This window comes from Eschrichtius robustus, chromosome 10, assembly GCF_028021215.1.
Source record: "Eschrichtius robustus isolate mEscRob2 chromosome 10, mEscRob2.pri, whole genome shotgun sequence".
Classification (NCBI taxonomy): domain Eukaryota; kingdom Metazoa; phylum Chordata; class Mammalia; order Artiodactyla; family Eschrichtiidae; genus Eschrichtius; species Eschrichtius robustus.
Genome location: NC_090833.1, coordinates 32,749,934 through 32,767,487, shown reverse-complemented (window position 1 = coordinate 32,767,487; position 17,554 = coordinate 32,749,934).

Below are 17,554 nucleotides of genomic sequence, written 5' to 3'. Positions count from 1 at the left end.
GTCCCCCCCCACCCCCCTCAGGAGAGCAGTTGGTCCTCCAATTGGTCTGGGAGTGTTTGCAGTTCTGAAAAGTGTAGGAGTAGAGTCTGGGACATTGTCCTGGAACCATTTGCCAAATTCCTGGACACCAGAGTGGCCACTGGGCTTACTGTAAATGTTGGGATGTCAGTGTTTTCCCAGAATGCTGGAATCTCAGGTCTGGGAGAGACCTTGGCATCATTCCAGTCCAGCCCCTCAGGGGCTGGCACACCCTCCCAAGCCATCATCCAGCCTCTGCCAAACACCCCAGTGTTTGATTAAAGGAGATGATGGATGGAAATGATTGGCCGCTGGCAGGTAGATAAATGTCTCCCCTCTCTCCCGTTCCTCCCTTTGCATGTTAGGAAGTGAGACAACTCACTCTACCTTGGGGTGGTTTTGCCATGAAATCTGTTTAGCTGGGTGCTTGGTGCCCTCATAGGACATTTTCTTATTAATCCCATGTTATTTGGGGAATCAGGTGTTATTTATTATGGTTTCTTATGATCAACACTACTATTAATAGCAACCTTGTGCCAGGCACTAGGTTGAATACTTTATAAACTAAATACAAAGGTCAGGCTTATGAAAACTCCAAATCTCACTGGGTCACAGCTGGAAGGTCCCCAGATGTCATTTTCATCCAGTCTTCATGTTCCAGGGTAAAAATCCAGGCTCAGGTATTAAGCCACCGACCCTAGCTCTGTCATGGATGGATCAAAGTCAGCTCCCTAAAAGAGGCTGTGGTCACAAGGATTCCTGTCCGCCTGGTCTTCCTAAGGTTTCCAGGAAACCAGTCCTGCAGGAATGCAGTTAGAGGCAGTGGCTTCCCCCAGGGTCACACAGAGACCCTCCTCAGAACCGCCCCGCCCATGCTGTGTCAGGAGGCTGGGCCAAAGAGATATGTTCTGCAAAGTCCAGGGGAAATAGAGGGCCTTCTCTGGTCACTGTGGATGGTAGAGAGGCAGTGACAGTCTCAGGTCAGGTTCCTCAGAAGCAGAGGCTGAGAAAGGGTATTAGGTATCATGGTTTATAGAGGTTTACATTTGAGTTTTAGATAAAACAGCAAGCAATTTTTTACTACAGGGATTTCTAAATATTGCATGGGACGTACTTATACTAAAAATGTGTGTTTTGTTGATCTGAAATGTGAATTTAACTGGATATCCTGTATTTTTATGTCCTAAATCTGGCGACCCAGTCTAGGCCAACCAATCAGCTCTGTTTGCCCCAAACTGAGAGACTACCTGGGACGTGAGATTTTCAGTGCCCTAAACTGTGGTCTCAGGTAAAGCCTAGCCTTGGCCTAATCCTTGCGGAGGGGGTGGAAGTGGGACTGACACTCTGGAGCCTAAAGCACTTGGTCACGGTGTCCCCTTGAGAGAAGGGCAAGGCCCTTTCAGATCCCTGTTTTACTTAGTCATCCTTGTGCTGGCAGTAGTTGCGGGGGGTGGGGGGCAGTGTGGGGTGACCCCCTGGAGAGGCAGCTCCTGTTTCCTGAGGGCAATTCTCCTAAGAAAGGGGGCAGCTGTGAGTCCGTAACAGGCAAGCAGGTCACACTCGTAGCATCAGAGGGGGGGTGTGCATAGGCCCTGCAAAGGGGGCCAGGGTGGGCACCACAGCGTCTCCTCCACCGTCTACAGGCCAACAGCCCAGAGGCTCTACTCCACCCCCTCAGGAGATCCCGTTGATCAATGGGGCAGCTCCTCTGTTCTGGGCTGGATGTATGGGAAATTCCAGTGTGGACTAGCTGGGATGTGCTGCTGCCATGTTCCCAAAGCTCTGTGAGAACCCAGAGGAGGGGCTTTCGTTATTATTCCTAACTGGGAGAAGGACCAGAACAGATTTCACATAAGGAGTACTATCTGTACCCGGCCTTGAAAGCTGGTGGGAATTTGGCCAGGGTGGGGAGGCGAGGTGGTGGTTGGAGGTGGAGGGGCATGTGTGGCCATGGCATAAAGGTCAAAGTCATGGAGGCTGAGGTGTAGAGATACAGGACGCAAAGAGGACTCTCACCAAGTCCTCCAAGAACTGGTTACATGGGGCTTTAATTTCTTTTCCGCAAACTGGTCCCTAAGCCGGGGGAGCACAAGGCCTTGCCAAGGTTGTAGATTCTAGGGCAGCTTTTGCCTGAACGACAAAGCATCTGGTTCATGCAAAGGGCTGAAGGACTTATTTTCAGACCCAAGCTAATGCTTTGGAAAGTGCTGGCGGCCCTGCTGACTTGGGGATGCCCGGGCACCTGGGGAACGTCCCAGCTCCTGGCAGGGGAGGCCCCGCCACCCGGCCCTGGCCCAGATCCATGGGAAGACAAGCTTCCTTCTCACCTTTCCAGTATATCCTGAAACCAGAAGCCCCATGACACTGACTCCTCTGTCCCTGCTCTGGGATTTCAGCTCTGGCTGAGGCAGGATACCCACACTGCTGAGAAGCCTGAGAAGCTTCTGGGACAAAGGTGCAGGGAGGGTCAGCTGGGGAGAGCGATGGGACCCATCCCAGATCAGTGTCCCCATTTCTGGGCTGAACTCGGCCTAGCATTGTAGAGCTCAGTATCTGAGCCTTCCAGTGGCCCTGTGATTTTTTTGTCAGCCCTTTGCAGAGGGAAGCAGGGCTATTAAGCCCTTATTCGAACCCCTTACTTGCTGTGTGACCTTAAACATGTCACTTGGCCTTGCTGAGTCCTCCTTCACATCTTTACTAATGACAAAAACATCAGCACTAGCAACTAACATTCTTGTAGCTTTTGCCAGCTTTTGCAATAGCAGAGTCACATAAATTCTCTGATTTAATCTTCTTAGCAAACTGTGAAGTGGGTGAGTGGGCAAAGTGGCATTAGTATCTCCATTTTAAGGAAGAAGAAAGCAAATTAAATATAAGCAATGTAACTTGTCCTACTGTTATAGCCACAAGGCTCCTGGGATTAGGGCTCCTGACTCTAGGACACCAAATAGACAATAATCTCTTATCAGAGTCTCCAGGAAATGTCGGAGACAAGTCAGCAATTTAAAAGTCTTGATGATAGGGACCCAGGGGGCGTTTGGTTTCCATGAGTTTTCTGACACCTACAGAAGCTGGGCTAAGGAGGGCAGGGTGTCCTACAATTCTGTTTCTGCTGTAGTCTGATGTGAGTTCAAATCTCAGCACCCTTTGCTCTTAGAAATACAATAAAAATATGTCACTCTGAAGCCACAATCCAAATTGTTGGCAGAAATAAAATAAGATTTGACAACGTGGGGTTTCTCTTGGGACCCTTTAGGGAGGTCCCGGGAGCCTGGGGGCTGGTGTGCTTTTTAGATTCCAATGTGACTGTATCTCAGATCTGTTACTGCTCAGAATCTAAAGAAGCAGACCAAGTAAGTGCCGAGGCTTCGGAAGTTGGAAAGGTCTCCTCTAGTTGGGGTACGGGGCTGAGGAGGGGACCAAAACCAGGGAAAGAAAATAGTAAAAACAGCGTTAATGAACACTGTTTATTTTTTCAGGGAGGTGAGAAGGAAGCAGTAGGGAAGGTGTGAGATTTGGGGCCAGCATGCAGTTTGTAGCCAGACACGTAGATTTCAGTCCCAGCATAGCCACTTACAAGCTAAGTGAATCTAGGCCAGTCACTCATCTCTCTAAATCTCACCTGTAATCTGGGTGCGGCAGGACTACCCCCTAGCGCAATTGTCAGGGTCCAGGTTTCCACAGTGCCTGTAGAGCGGCTTGACCACATTGGGGACTTAATATGTGCTAATTCCACTGATTTCCCCACCCCTTCCCTTAAGTATATCACTCACCTAGAAAGTATGAAACCCTCTTTCATCAAAATATACAAAAACTCTGTCTTAGAGAAGTCTGAGAAAATTAACTTTTAAGCTGAAAAAAGGCTCTGCACGAACGATGAACCAATTGGCTTCTTTTCTTGTGACCTTGCTAGCCATGCTGCCCCAAGCACACGCGCGTGCGCACACATGCACGCACAGAACTGGAATGCCATGGAGAAGGAAGGCCAGGCTGTGACAGTCCCAACATCCCGCCCAGACTGTGGAGGCAGAACAGGCCCTTCCGGAGCCCCTTGGGATTGGGGTCTGTCCTTGCCCCCTGCCACAGACTGAGAACAGTCCACAGGCCTAGTGTCCACTGCCCACTCTGCCCTGTGAGGATGGCGCCTGGCACCCCCAGAAAAACTATGGAAACACAGCCTGCCAAAGACCTCTCATCCTGGTTTCCTCCTGGGAAAAGAAAGGAAGGAAACTGGAGAAAGAAAGATGAAATGAAAGCAGAATGATGGAAGGAAGAGGGAAGGTAAGAGACCTGGTACAAGTGTGAAATCAAAATAATAGACTCAGGCTGGTGAGATGCATGTGAACAGAGTGTGACGTGGGCATCCCCCACAAATAGACCTTCTGTTAAAAATAGCCTTTGTCTAAATGTGGAAAGAGTGTAAATATAGTAGCGGTTTCAGCTTACTACGAGCCGCCCCAGCTCCAAGTAACAGAGGCTTATTATAGGTTGCGTGCGTCAGCAGCAGGGGAGGAGGGAGGGCAGACAGACAAGCCCTGGGCTGTGGGTACAGTATCCACCGGCCGGCCAGGGTTCAGCCAGCCTCTGGTGAAGTGGGATGGCTGGATTGCCCTGAAATGCTCTCACAGAGCTCTGATGGGCAGAAAACGCTAGCCAAGCTGGGGAGGGAAGGAAAGAAGGAAGGAATCACGGTGCTGAAAAGGAACTGGGGAGGATTGTCTTAGAAATGCCGTTCATTCTCATCTGGAGTTTCACCAGGCAGTGTGTCCAGGAGGCTGCTTGCTCCTGGACACCGCAGGAAGTTTTCAAAGGAACCCCCTGGGATGACCAGGCTGTGGACAAACCAGTTTCCTCAGCCCTGAGTGCAGGGGACAAAACCCCTAGAAACCTGTGGAAAGTGCCAGAAAAGAGTTTGATTCAAGTCTTTAAAAAAAGAAAAAAAGACTTTGGGTTTTTATCTCCATGTCTTGGGCATCACTTAGTAGGTATGTGGAGCATGGTGGTTGGATGACTGCCTGTACAGCTGCGTGTGACTGAAGGTGCTGCTTTCCTGGGGTAGAACCAAGGGAAAGAGAACTGTTCTGTGGGAAGCTCATTGCTCTTCATTCTCTTGATTCAGGTGCCGAGGGGTGATTGCCCGTGTGGATGCTAAGACCTGCTCCTGGCTGCCTGTCTCATCTAACCTCCTAGGGGACCCTCATTATCCTCTTGATCTATCACTCTTTAACCCAGGTCATCTCTCCTCCCTGCTCAGCACATGTTTGTGCATATATCACATATACACACAGCCCAGCGGGCACACGCACACACACACACACACACACACACACACACACTCACACTCACACACACACACACACACACTCACACAGAGTTAGCAGTCTGAGACCCATTTCCAGCAAGAGCCCTTACACCCCTTGCTTCCTCTGGCGTCTTACTCCCTCTGTGTCCCTCTGCTTCTCAGACACCACTGGGGCTTGCTCTCTGGCTCTGCCCCCTCTGGTTCTGCCAGCCTGGGTGACTACCCCACTGATTTAGCTCTTGCCCAGGACTGATGCCCTTATCATCTCTCACCTACACACTGGTACTGGTCCTACGCTTCCAGATTCTCCCCAACATCACCCAAACTGCCCTGAAAACCACCTTTCCAAGATGCAGGCCCAAGGGTGTCACTGCCCCACGCAAAATGCTGGCCATGGCTCCCCATGGCCTATTGGACAAAGTCCACATCTTGGAAGGCGCTTACCTGACCCCCCCCTCCATCTGCTTTTCCAGCGGTGCCTCCTGGTACTCTGCACCAAGCCGTCCACCCAAAGACTCTGGAGATGAGCTCTTGTCCACTGGGCACATCCCCCACTCGTGCCACCAGTCTGTTTCCTTAGGCTGAAATGATTCTCCTCCAAACCTTTGCACATGAAAATTCTACCCACTTCAAGGCTACAGCTCCAAAAGGCTGTACACCTCTTCTGGGAAGCCTTCCTGTATCTCTCCTCCTACAGCCACCACCTCTTTTTCACTTCTACCCCAAATCTTAAGTCACTTTTATATACTTGGAAAATGAATCAAGAGGCCTTATCCCATGTCTGGGTGAGGTGCCCTCCCATGTGCTCCAACAGAGCCTGTATGTTCCTTTCCCAGAACATTTATCACTCTGTGTTGGTTGTCTTTTTAACTGTTGGTCTCCCCCACTGGATTATGACATTCTAAGGGCAGGGTCTGGGAGGCCTTGTTCATGCCACATCCCCGGTGCCTAGCATGGTGCTTGGTTCCTTGCACCAATTGAAATGGGCCTCCAGGGATCTCTACTTCTGCTATGGTCTAAATACTTGTGTCCCCCAAATTCATATGTTGAAAGCCTAACCCCCAGTGTGATGGTCTTTGGAGATAGAGCTTTTGGGAGGTAATTAGGTCATGAAGGTAAAGCCCACATGATGGGATTAGTGCCCTTATCAGAAGAGACAGGACAGAGCTTCCTCTCTCTGCTTTCACTCTCTGACACATGAGAACAAGCAAACCAAGGAAGAAGATAGCAAACCAGGAAGGGGGCTTTCACCAGAATCCAACCATGCTGGCACCCTGATCTTGGACTACCATCCTCCAGAACTGTAAGAAATAATTATCTGTTGTTTAAGCCACTCAGTCTATGGTATTGGTTACGGCAACCCAAGTTGACAAAGACAACTTTACCTTTTACAGAGGCCCCTACTGCTTCCAGGCTCCTCTGCTATTTTCCACTGACCCTGCCACTGGCCCCTCATACAGGTATGAGGACCACCCAGATACAATCCTGAGATGATGGGCCTGGAGTCAGAAGAACTGGGCTGGAGTCTCAGCTCCACCTCTTAGCTGTCTGCCATTGGGCAAGTCACTGTACCTCTCTGACCAGTTTCCTTAACTGTGAAAAGGGGTAATAACACCACTCACTGCATGGGGTTGCTGTGAGGACTGAGAGACAGTGTGGGGCTGTAAGCATCTGACAGACTGTGCAGTGCTCTCCAAACACTGGGGCCTTCGTTACAGCCCTCACCCACTTACGGCCGTGCTTTGGAAACCTGTTCAGATCTAGCCATGTTGACTCTAGCTGCCATTTGGGCTCATAAGGATGTCCTAGAAAGGACTTTTGCCACCTCTCTGCGTTAACAGCTCAAAATCTCCAGACACTTCTGATTGCCAGGACCCTTTTGAGCACACGATGGTTTTCTCCCTCAAAATCCTTAAAAAGAAAAAAGGCTTGAATGGCAATCAGGACTGGCAGAAGTTGGACTGTCATTGTGAACGGAGGAAGGAGGCTGCAAAAGGAGATGGGAAGAAAGTGGATATGCTGATAGCCAGGCTGGTGCTCTTCCAGGTAAGTCTACCTGCCCTGGCCCCAGGCGGCCCTCCTGGGGTTGGCTGGTCCTGCAGGCTCCCAGGATACAGCAGAACTAACAAATAGCATAGTGTGCAATACCAAGCACTGGGCAAATTATGGCTTCTACGCAGAGTGTTAAAGCGGTGGAAAGAGCCGGGCTGTAGATCCAGCAAAGCCCAGCTTCAGTCTCTGTTCTGCCCCCTTACAAACAGAGTAACTCAACCAAGTCTCCTAAACCCTTACAGCCTCAGTTCTTCATCTGTAAAATGAGGATCATTTTGATAAGAACCAAATTCAAATGTGATTGTTTGTGGAAATCTCAAGCAGAGTACCTGTGCTCAATAAATGGTAATTGCGACTGATTTTAAATTGATTTCTCCAGACTAGTATTTCATACTGCCAGGAAACAAGCAAAGACAAATTCAGAAAACTAAAGTGTTGGAGTTGATTGTGTTTTTTTTTTAAAATACCTCTCAATCAGGACAAAAAAACCTCCACAAAGCACTCTGAAAAACTTGCCATGGAAGCAAGGATTTGGAGGAAGGACAAGAAAAGGGACTCCTGTAGGATTGTGCTAGAAGAATCAGAGCCTCAAATTGCTCAGAATCTCTAAAATTTGTGCTGCAGCTTATTATATAGAAATTCTTACAGCTAGAATGCAATATATGTTTCCAGATGGCATACACTAATAGAATTATATAGGGGGTGTGCTTCTGGAAGTGTGTCCCTTCATCAGCGACCAACCTATAATCAATCTATACCTCTCCATGTATATTTGCCTCCTGTGTCTTAACTTTTCTTATATATGCACACATATGTGGTTTCATGTAATAAATGGTCATATGTGTGGGTGGGGGTGTGGTGAAGAGGACAAGAGCTCAGATCTTGAAGGAAAATATTCCTGATTCAATCCTTGGCTCCGCTTTGTATTATCGGAATGGCATGTTGGGGAAAACATATAAGTTTACCTATCTTATCTCCCTCAAAGATAGTTGTAAACATGAGGGATACTGTGGTAAAATGCTTAGCATAGTTCTAATGGTATCATTGTATAAATTTACACACACATACAAATAAATATAAATACTTATCCACATATGCAGATATACCCATTCATATATGTGTGCACTGACAAATAGCATGTGTACCCACACACATGTGCATTTAAATATAGATAGAGACACAGGGCATGTGCAGCTTTCCTATATAAGGAATCTAATCAAGAATGTTGTTTCTCCCAGAGTTGGGGTCCAGAGACATCTTTGAGTCCTAGTTCCTATAATGTTCTGGATGAGGGACTGTGGGTGTGGGATAAAAGGCTCCTGGAGTGGAAGTGTGAGGCTGAGACCAAGCACCTGCTGCGGGTGCCCAAGTGCAATATCAAGATGGGGTGGGTGTGGTGGCCATGAGACATGCCTTGCAGACAGGGAGCCAAACTGATCAAGGGCCCCAGCTGCTGTGCACTTGTATTTGTGTTGAGGCCACACTTCCTATGGGCTGCTCCCACCCAGTCAGCCACTGAGTGAGTCCCGGGTGCTAGCACTCATAGTCTCCAGGAGACAGGGGCTTCTCTGATAGTTGACTGTGGTTTGAAGACTCCCTCACGGCCTTCCTCAGCGCATAGCTGGTCTAGGATGCTTCCGGCCAACCTTCCTCCCCACGCTCCTGAATTTAGGTCAGACTTGCATTCTGGTGTGATGGCTCTCCCAGCTGGCCTCTCCCAGCTCCCTCCCCCTTTTCTCTCAAGTGCTTCCCCAAGTAAAATCCTTACGTTTAAGCCTGTCTTGGCGTGTGCTTCTAACACCACAGGGGAGTGTGGAATCCCAGGTCACAGAGGAGCCGAGGATTCAGAAGTCCCAGGAGCCCAGAGGAGGGAGCAGACTTGCATCCCCGATCACACATGCTATACCTCATTAACCTGCACACCCACATTGCCAGGCAGTACTTATTATCGTCCCTGTGAGGTGAGGAGACTGAGGTCTGGGAAGCTCTGTCGCTTGCCCGGGCTCATAGGATCAGAAAGTAGCAGAGCCTGGTCAGGAACCCAGGCTTCCTGAACCCCAAATCTCTACTCTCTTTGATCTGTGCTGCCCGTTGAGCACCTTACCAAGAGCTTCCACAAGCATCATATCGTATCCTCAGTTTCCCCTGTGATGAGGCAGGGTGAGTTCACCACCCCCATTTCACAAATGAGAAGCTGAGACTCAGAGAGGGGAGGTCAATCACCCAAGGTCACTTGGTTAGCAATTAGAACCCAAGTCTCCTGCCAAGTCCCAGCCCAGGGCCATGCCCTTTTTGTCCCTCCTCCAAGGGACTTGTCCCAGTCCCAAGCCACTTTAGTCCCTGCAAAAATCTTGGAGTTGCCTGTTCTGCCTGCCATTCCCCCACAAATTCACATTTCCTCTCTCTTCCTGGCAGCAAAAGCCCCAGGGTGACTGAGAGCCTGGCTGTACCAAGTACATAGCAGCCTGCGGTCCGGCCTGGGGATGCGGGGAGAAGCTCTGCTCCCCACATTGGAAACCTGCCCACTGAGCCTCCTTCCTTCTTGCGTGAAAGTGCTCTAGAGTTTCTGTGCTCACAATGCATCTCTTTGGAAGTCTGCCCTCTGAGGGTTGCCATGGTGACTATTTTGGTACTGCATGCTAGAAAAAGCCGAGGCACCTGCTGGTCACACCACCAAAACTTGTCTCTCTGAAAAATCAGCAGATGGCATTTGTCAGAAATTCCTACTTCTTGATTAATTTGGGAAAAAGAAGAGTGTGTGGCAATGCTGATATCCTTTAACCTGGATTGTCTATGTCGGTGTTTTGGGGAAGATGTGAAATCGCTGTGCACAAACCTCACGAGCTTCCTTTGAAGTGATGGGTTGCTTAGTTTTCCCAGAGAGGCTAAGAGGTTTGGTGATTTGAATTTTAGTAGATGAAAACAAGGGGAAGATCATGATGTCACTTCTGTATTAAGAGGGGTTAGGATGTTAGGGCCAGTTCTGCAAAGGTTCATATCTCACTCCTAGTAACTTCCACAAATTCTCAAACATGCCTCAGATTGAATCCGACTTTTAATTAACATGAACGGAAAAAAAAAATCATGATTTTTTTGATTTGAAACCCAGCTTTGCCACCCATTAACTGTGTGACCTTAGGGAAGTCCCTCAGCCATCCAAAGCTCAGATTCTCCACCTATAAGACAGTGATGATAATAGTATTTATTTCACAAGTTTGTAATGAGGATTAAATGAGATAGTTATTATTATTATCATCATTATTATTAACTAGAATTCAATTTAGGCATGGAGGGATTGACCAATCCATATGCTCATATAGATTTTACATATAATTCTGTTCATGAAAATGAATTAATTTCACTGTCTCAATCTAAGCAATGATATTTTAGTTAGGACAACATAACCCCCCCAAAAAAAACTTCTGGGTGCACATTGTACACTGTGTCTCTAATTTAACTGTTATCTCATTCTGCTTTTTTAGGGACTTGTTCCCCCAGCTCTCACATCCTTGTTTTCACATGCCCTTTTCACAGTTTGCAATACTCTTTGCTCCCAATGTAACTTAGCAAACTTTTAATGTAGGTGTGAGCTGGTTCCCTAAGCATACATTGACTACCACCTCTTAATTTTGGGCTCTTTGTAAGAGCCTTCTGCAGGACGGGTTATGTAGTTTTCTACCCTTTTTCACCTATTGGTTCTCTGTGGAGAATGAGCCTCCAGTTCCTCATTGGCAACTTGATTCTATAATGAGGCCTGGTAAATTACAGATGGCAAAACCTGGGTGACTACTCTCCCCTCCTGTGGCCATGACAGACATTGCTAATCAATTATAGCACTTCTCCCACTGAGCCCTGAAGGACCTGGGAACCTTCCTGAATACAGTGCTCAAGGCAGCCATGCTAATTCACTAGAGTTAACACAGGAAAGGAAAGGAAATCTGTTTGTCATTCCTGGCACTGGGGAAAGAACCCTGGAATGGAAAGCAGAAAAGGTAATGCTAATCCCAGTTCTGCCTTTAACTAACTCTGTGAACTTAGATTCCTCATTTCCTTCTCTGAGGCTCAGTTTCCATATTTGAAATGAAAGAAACAAAGAAAGAAAGAAAAAGGAAGTCTTTAATTCCTTCAAGTTCTAAAATTCTCCATACTTTCATCATCCACCTCCCCACCTCCCACTACAAACACACATTCTCCCATCAGGTGGGCTCCCAGCACCCAATGCAAGCTCTGATCTGTTCTTTTCTTGGGACTTGTCCAAATGATCAGATTTTATCAAACATCCTGGGGTGGCTGAGTGCTAAATAAAACATTCTCAGATGCTTAGAATTACCAAATTATAGCATTTCTGAGCTGAAAGTCACCTTAGAGCACACTGAGCTGAATCCTCCATACTAAAGACGAGGAACTAGAACAAGTGAGTTCAGTGACTTCCCTGAGGTCACTCAGCAAGTTAACAAGTTGATCTGGTCCCCGTTTGGGGATCCATCAGGTATGAGACCAGGCCAGTCCTCGGTCATGTGACCTGGGCTCTACAAATTGGATGTACCCATGGAAGAATCCAGTTCAGAAGTATAGCAGGAAGCCTTGGGAGTGTCAGAGCCTGAGGTTTTGGTGTTCAGTGTTCAGCGTGTTTGGTGAAAGCCATGGTGTTTATGCCCAGGCATGTTGCCAGTGGGGCCTTTGAAGGTGTACTCTCACTTTGTGGTTTGGGCATTTTCCTGACTGGCTCCCTTTATGCTGCACTCTTTGGCTGTCCTGGAGATTCTGTGAACTATCTAATATTCTTTAATAAATTCTCTTTCCATTAAAATGAGCAAAGTGGGTTCTGTTGTTTACACCAAGAGTCCTGACTGGCACACCAACCCTTGAAAGGAAAGGAAATTCTAAATATAAATGCCACTTCACAGACACTTGTTAATCCTCTCTCTTCTCCTCCGCCCTCCTGCCTTTCTTCTGTCATGCCTGTCAAACTCATCATCACTGAAGCATTGTGGGACCTGTGAAAAGAGATATGTTGGATCTAAATTCCCACAAAATGACACTGAATGTTTGAAAACGCTTACAAAGAGGCATTGCTCCTCAATGGGGAGGGGTAGGCATCTCAAGGATTTGTGAAGGCTGCTGGGGGTGAGGGCGTGAGGGTTAAGGAGGGTGCAGATGTTCCTTTAACACCTCTTCTCCCATCTGCCCCATTCTAGACTTTAAAATATTAGTAAGAATAATGGAGGATAATTTTCATTGGTTCATGTATGAATTTGAATAGGAGTTGATTCCCAGGTTGGTTGTCCTGCTCTATTCCTAGGTCCCTCCTTGGAAAGACTTGTGCTATGTAGCAAGAGGTACCTACAGATTCATTTGCTTGGAAGGACCTTCCATGCGATGACAAAACAATTACAGATGATCCAAAAACAAACAAAGAGGGACAGGAGGGGAAATAAAGACCAGCATAGCAAAGGAGAGGCTGAAAACAGCTAGAGTGAATTCTCCTTACCCAAACTCCACAAATAGCAATTGTTCATACAACTCTTTTGACCATGAATCCCGACAGGCAGAGGGTGGTAGTGGGTGGAGTATGGACTCAGACCTGCCTGGCACCCATTAGATGTGTGACCTTGGGCCTTTTGGGCAGATTCTCTAATCTCTCTGAGCCTCGGTTCCCTTATTTTATATATTGTATATATTATATAGTACGGTCTTCACTCTGTTCTCATTATTTGTGATAGTTTGTCCTATAGAGTGACTGGGAATGTTGCATTAACAAATATTTGAACTGCTATTCTGAGGGGAAACACATAACCTTCTTTTCTGTGTGTTTTTGTTTAAAGACACCTTGTGTAATATTATTGTTGATTCATTGACATTGAACTCCTGGCCAGCAGCACTGGAATTCATGCCTGAATGAAGCTCACCTAACACATACTTTCTCTACAAGTCACATCACAATCTCCTTGTGTACTACTATGCTTGGAGACATTTTAAACATCAAAATCTCTAAGAAAAAGAGCACAAAGTGTGAAAATAGATGGCAAAAAGGAGCTTGTTTGCAGTATGAGAGCTGAAACATGAAGGCAGTGTGTCACCTTGTTCGACCTCAGCTGGGAACGTGTGTGATGGGCAGCTCAAATTTTTTACTGCTCTGCCCACTTCCGCAAATGACTGTGAAGTGCTGCAAGTGTTGATTTCGGGGTTACAGATCAATTTTAACAAGTAGGTGAATTTGCACATATGGAATCTGTGAATAATGAGGATTGACTCTATATACATTTATATATTGCTACCTTACCTCACTTAGTTTTTGTCAGGACCAAATGCATGGGAGAATCCATCACAAACCATAAGGCATTGTAGAAATGAATCTAATGGTTATATAACACATGTGCTGGTGGATGCCAGCTCATTCTCTCTGGCATCAGCTCAGGATTCACCTTCTCCAGGAAGTCTTGTACCAAGGCAAGGACTTAACTGTAAATACAAACTAGAACAGGTTCCTTACCTGCCTGGGTGGGGTGGAAGGAAAAGGTCAAGAGGGCGACTCGCTTACTTCATTCTACTTCTCACCTTGTCTGGGAAGCTAGATGCAAGGGCACACACTGCCAAGCGGCAAAGTCAGGATTTGCATCCAGGATTTCTGACTCCAGGGTTTGCGGTCTTAACCTCTAGAATATACTCATACCAAAGTTTGTCACATCATAATTGAAACAAAAGCACATCACTTAAAAGTTCCTGGAGAAAACACATGGACCCTTGAGAATACACCTCTGTACCTCCTCCCATCATTCCAGTTAGAGAAACATCGATTTACTGGAGTTCCTCCGAAGTGTGCTAAAGGTTATAAGCCTTTTTTTCTGCCCCCTTCACACCATCACCCCAGTGGTGACATGGTGGTTCCAAGATGTCACAGATGACAATGGCATGGGATGAAGACTTACTGCTGTGGGATCATGTGACCTGGGAATGAGCTGGCTTCATGGAGGATTAAGGATGGAGATTCGACCTAGGAACTGGCTGAACTGGCTAAGCATGAGCAAAGAATACCAAAGAGGCTTCTGAGATGGGGACACTGCCTGATGGCCTCACCCCAGTCCAATTTCCCCTCTGCTGCTTGAGAGTTTATGGGGATATGGGTTCCCTGCACAAAGGCAATATTTCCTACAACTAGTAACCTGAGGAACTCATTCGTTCCACAAACATTTACTGAATGCCTGCTGTATTCCAGGACTTGTGTAAATGGTTGGGCATACTGACATTAGCATTAGGGTGTAGTCATATCCTATTTACCTTAGGAGAGATAGTCAGACCAGTGGTTAAGAATGTGTATTCTGTGCCTTAGTTTCCTCATAGGTGAAACGGAGAAAATCCTAGTACTTACGTTACACAGTGGATATGAAATTAAATAGGCTAATACACGTTAAAGTTTTAGACCAGTGCCTATCATGTAATAAGCCCTCATTATTAGCTGTTATTAATTTAAGGGGCCTACGCGAAAGAAAGAGAGTGAGAAGGAAAAGTGTTGTGCTGGCAACTATTCAAGTGCGTATGCTTTCTTTCAAAGTGCATATGCTTCTGAGGACATGCAAGGTGGGATTTTGAGGTATCATATTGATTAGGTATGGATACAGTGCTAAGCGCTATGCCTGTGGTATTTAATCTAATTCACACAATAATGGGTTCTATTGTTTAGGTTCGAAGAAACTGAAGTATAAGGCAGTAAAGCAATGTGTCCATAGTTACAGCTGACACGTGGCCAGGTGAGGAGGTGAACTCAGTTTCTACAGGTGCAAATGCTGTGTCTTAGCCAATAAGCTTTACTGTCTCTGAGGGAACTCACAGCCTAGTGGTGCTGCTGGCAATTTTAAAGAAATAATCCCAATAGGTGGGAAAAGTGCTGGAAGAGGTGACATGATAATTAAGCTTTTCACCAACCTGTTCTCTCTCCATCACTCTCTTGTTGGTGCCTAGATGGCAGGGACCAGATCTCATCCATTTTGGTTCTCCTTGCACCAGCAAAGTGCTCGGTAAATATTTGCAGGTTTGGTTTGATTTGAATGAGATACAACGACTCTTTCTGATGGTGCTCGATGAGTGAGCTAATGATTTCTCTAGTGTGGATTACAAGCCCTAAGGGTATGTTATTGTTTCTGAAGTTGGAGCCAGAAAGGACAGTCTCTGGTTAAGGATGTATAAATGTTTAAAATAGGAATGATGTTTATTGCAAGCAAATTTGCTAAATGTGGGTCCCTTTGGTTTCTGGGTCATTTACAACTGGCTACCTTAGACTCTTTTATGTTCCAAAAAAGCTCCTGGCTGTTCTGTTTCCCCACATCATGAACTGAAAATGCAAAATAAGAAGGCAGAACATATCTTTGCAATGAAAACCCCACGGGCTACATTTCATCTGTAAAAGCTGCTATGTGCCAACTTGACACTTCCCCCAGTCCCATGCTCCTTTTGCCTCTGCTTTGGGCACACCCAGAGGAAGGGAGATCACTACCATTCATTCCATCTTTGGGAAGTTCTGAGCCTCACGCAGGGTCCTCTTACTAAGTGCAAGCTGCCTGCCTAGAGCTTTCTCCCACTTGCCCTGCCTCCCCAACCCAGGCCCCATCAGCTTCCTTTACCTCAAGACAATTCTTTTTTTTTTTTTTTTAATATTTATTTATTTATTTGGCTATGCCAGGTCTTAGTTGCAGCATTCGGGATCTAGTTCCCTGACCAGGGATTGAACCCGGGCCCCCTGCATTGGGAGCGCAGAGTCTTAACCGCTGGACCACCAGGGAAGTCCTTCAAGACAATTCTTTAGAGATTAGATATTACCACTGCCATATTCACGGTTCCTTTGAGCATCCTTCATAGAGTATTGTTTCCAGTCCCCTCACAACCTGGTCAGCTTAAATGGATGTCAGTGTGAGGTCCAGAACTGAACATGGTGCTCTGGATACAGTTTAACTAGCCCTGTAAATGTGGACCATGCTCTTTAAAACATCTTTCTTGTTTCTGCAGCGACACCTGACCTTTCATGCAGCTTGAATGTACAGCGAACTGGATTCCATAGTTCTTTCTCTTGTTATTGCTGTCAAGACAGATGGCCAGTGCCCCATAATAAGGAGGCATCAGTCCCAGGGCCCTGAAGGCTGGTGGGAAATTGCCATGAGTGGGGAAACGAGAGGTTGCCTCTTCTCCTTACACAAGTCCCTGGATGTACAGAGCGCATTCAGGTGATGAGGACCAAACCCCAGAACAGGCAGAGGAAGAAGGCCTTGGCGCAGGGTGAGGAGATTTGGGTTGGAAGCACACTATTCCACTTGCCATGAAGTGGAGGTGTCAGCACCTCTGCTCACTGGGAGGAGACATGTCAAAGACAAAGTGGCACGTAGCCTAAGTATTCTGGGTGACCTCTAGTCCCATCTCGTTAGGTCATACAGACCAGAAATATCAGTCCGACATCCAGAAAGCAATGTCAACCTTTTTACATTTTCCCTGAGGTCTCTTTTAAGTAGGCAAAATGAAGAGATTTCATTGAGTGAATTACATCAAAATTTTTCTTTGCTTGTGTATCTCCCCAAAGCTGGCCATGCTTTGTTAGCTGCACCATTTCCCCAGCTGGAAGTTCCTTTCCTTCCCCTTCTCTCCTCCCAAACCTATAAACCAAACTCTCTAATGAGGAGGAGAACTACCGGAAGAAAACCTAGCTCTTTTTTTTTTTAATTCTTTAATTAATTTATTTATTTTTGGTTGAGTTGGGTCTTCGTTGCTGCGCGTGGGCTTTCTCTAGTTGCGTCAAGTAGGGGCTACTCTTCGTTGTGGTGCGAGGGCTTCTCATTGTGGTGGCTTCTCTTGTTGCGGAGCACGGCTCTAGGCGAGCGGGCTTCAGTAGTTGTGGCTCGTGGGCTCTAGAGTGCAGGCTCAGTTGCTGTGGTGCAGGGGCTTACTTGCTCCGCGGCATGTGGGATCTTCCTGGACCAGGGCTCGAACCTGTGTCCCCTGCATTGGCAGGCAGATTCTTAAACACTGCGCCACCAGGGAAGTCCAAAAACCTAACTCTTGATTCTCTCTTTTCTTGCTCCTGCCTTTAACTGTGTTGTTCACATTTACTCCATTCTTTCAAGAGATGCTTAAAAGTGTTCAAAGGCATATAAAATACATGTTTTGGTGGGAAAAGACTGTGCTTGCAAAGCAGTGTTT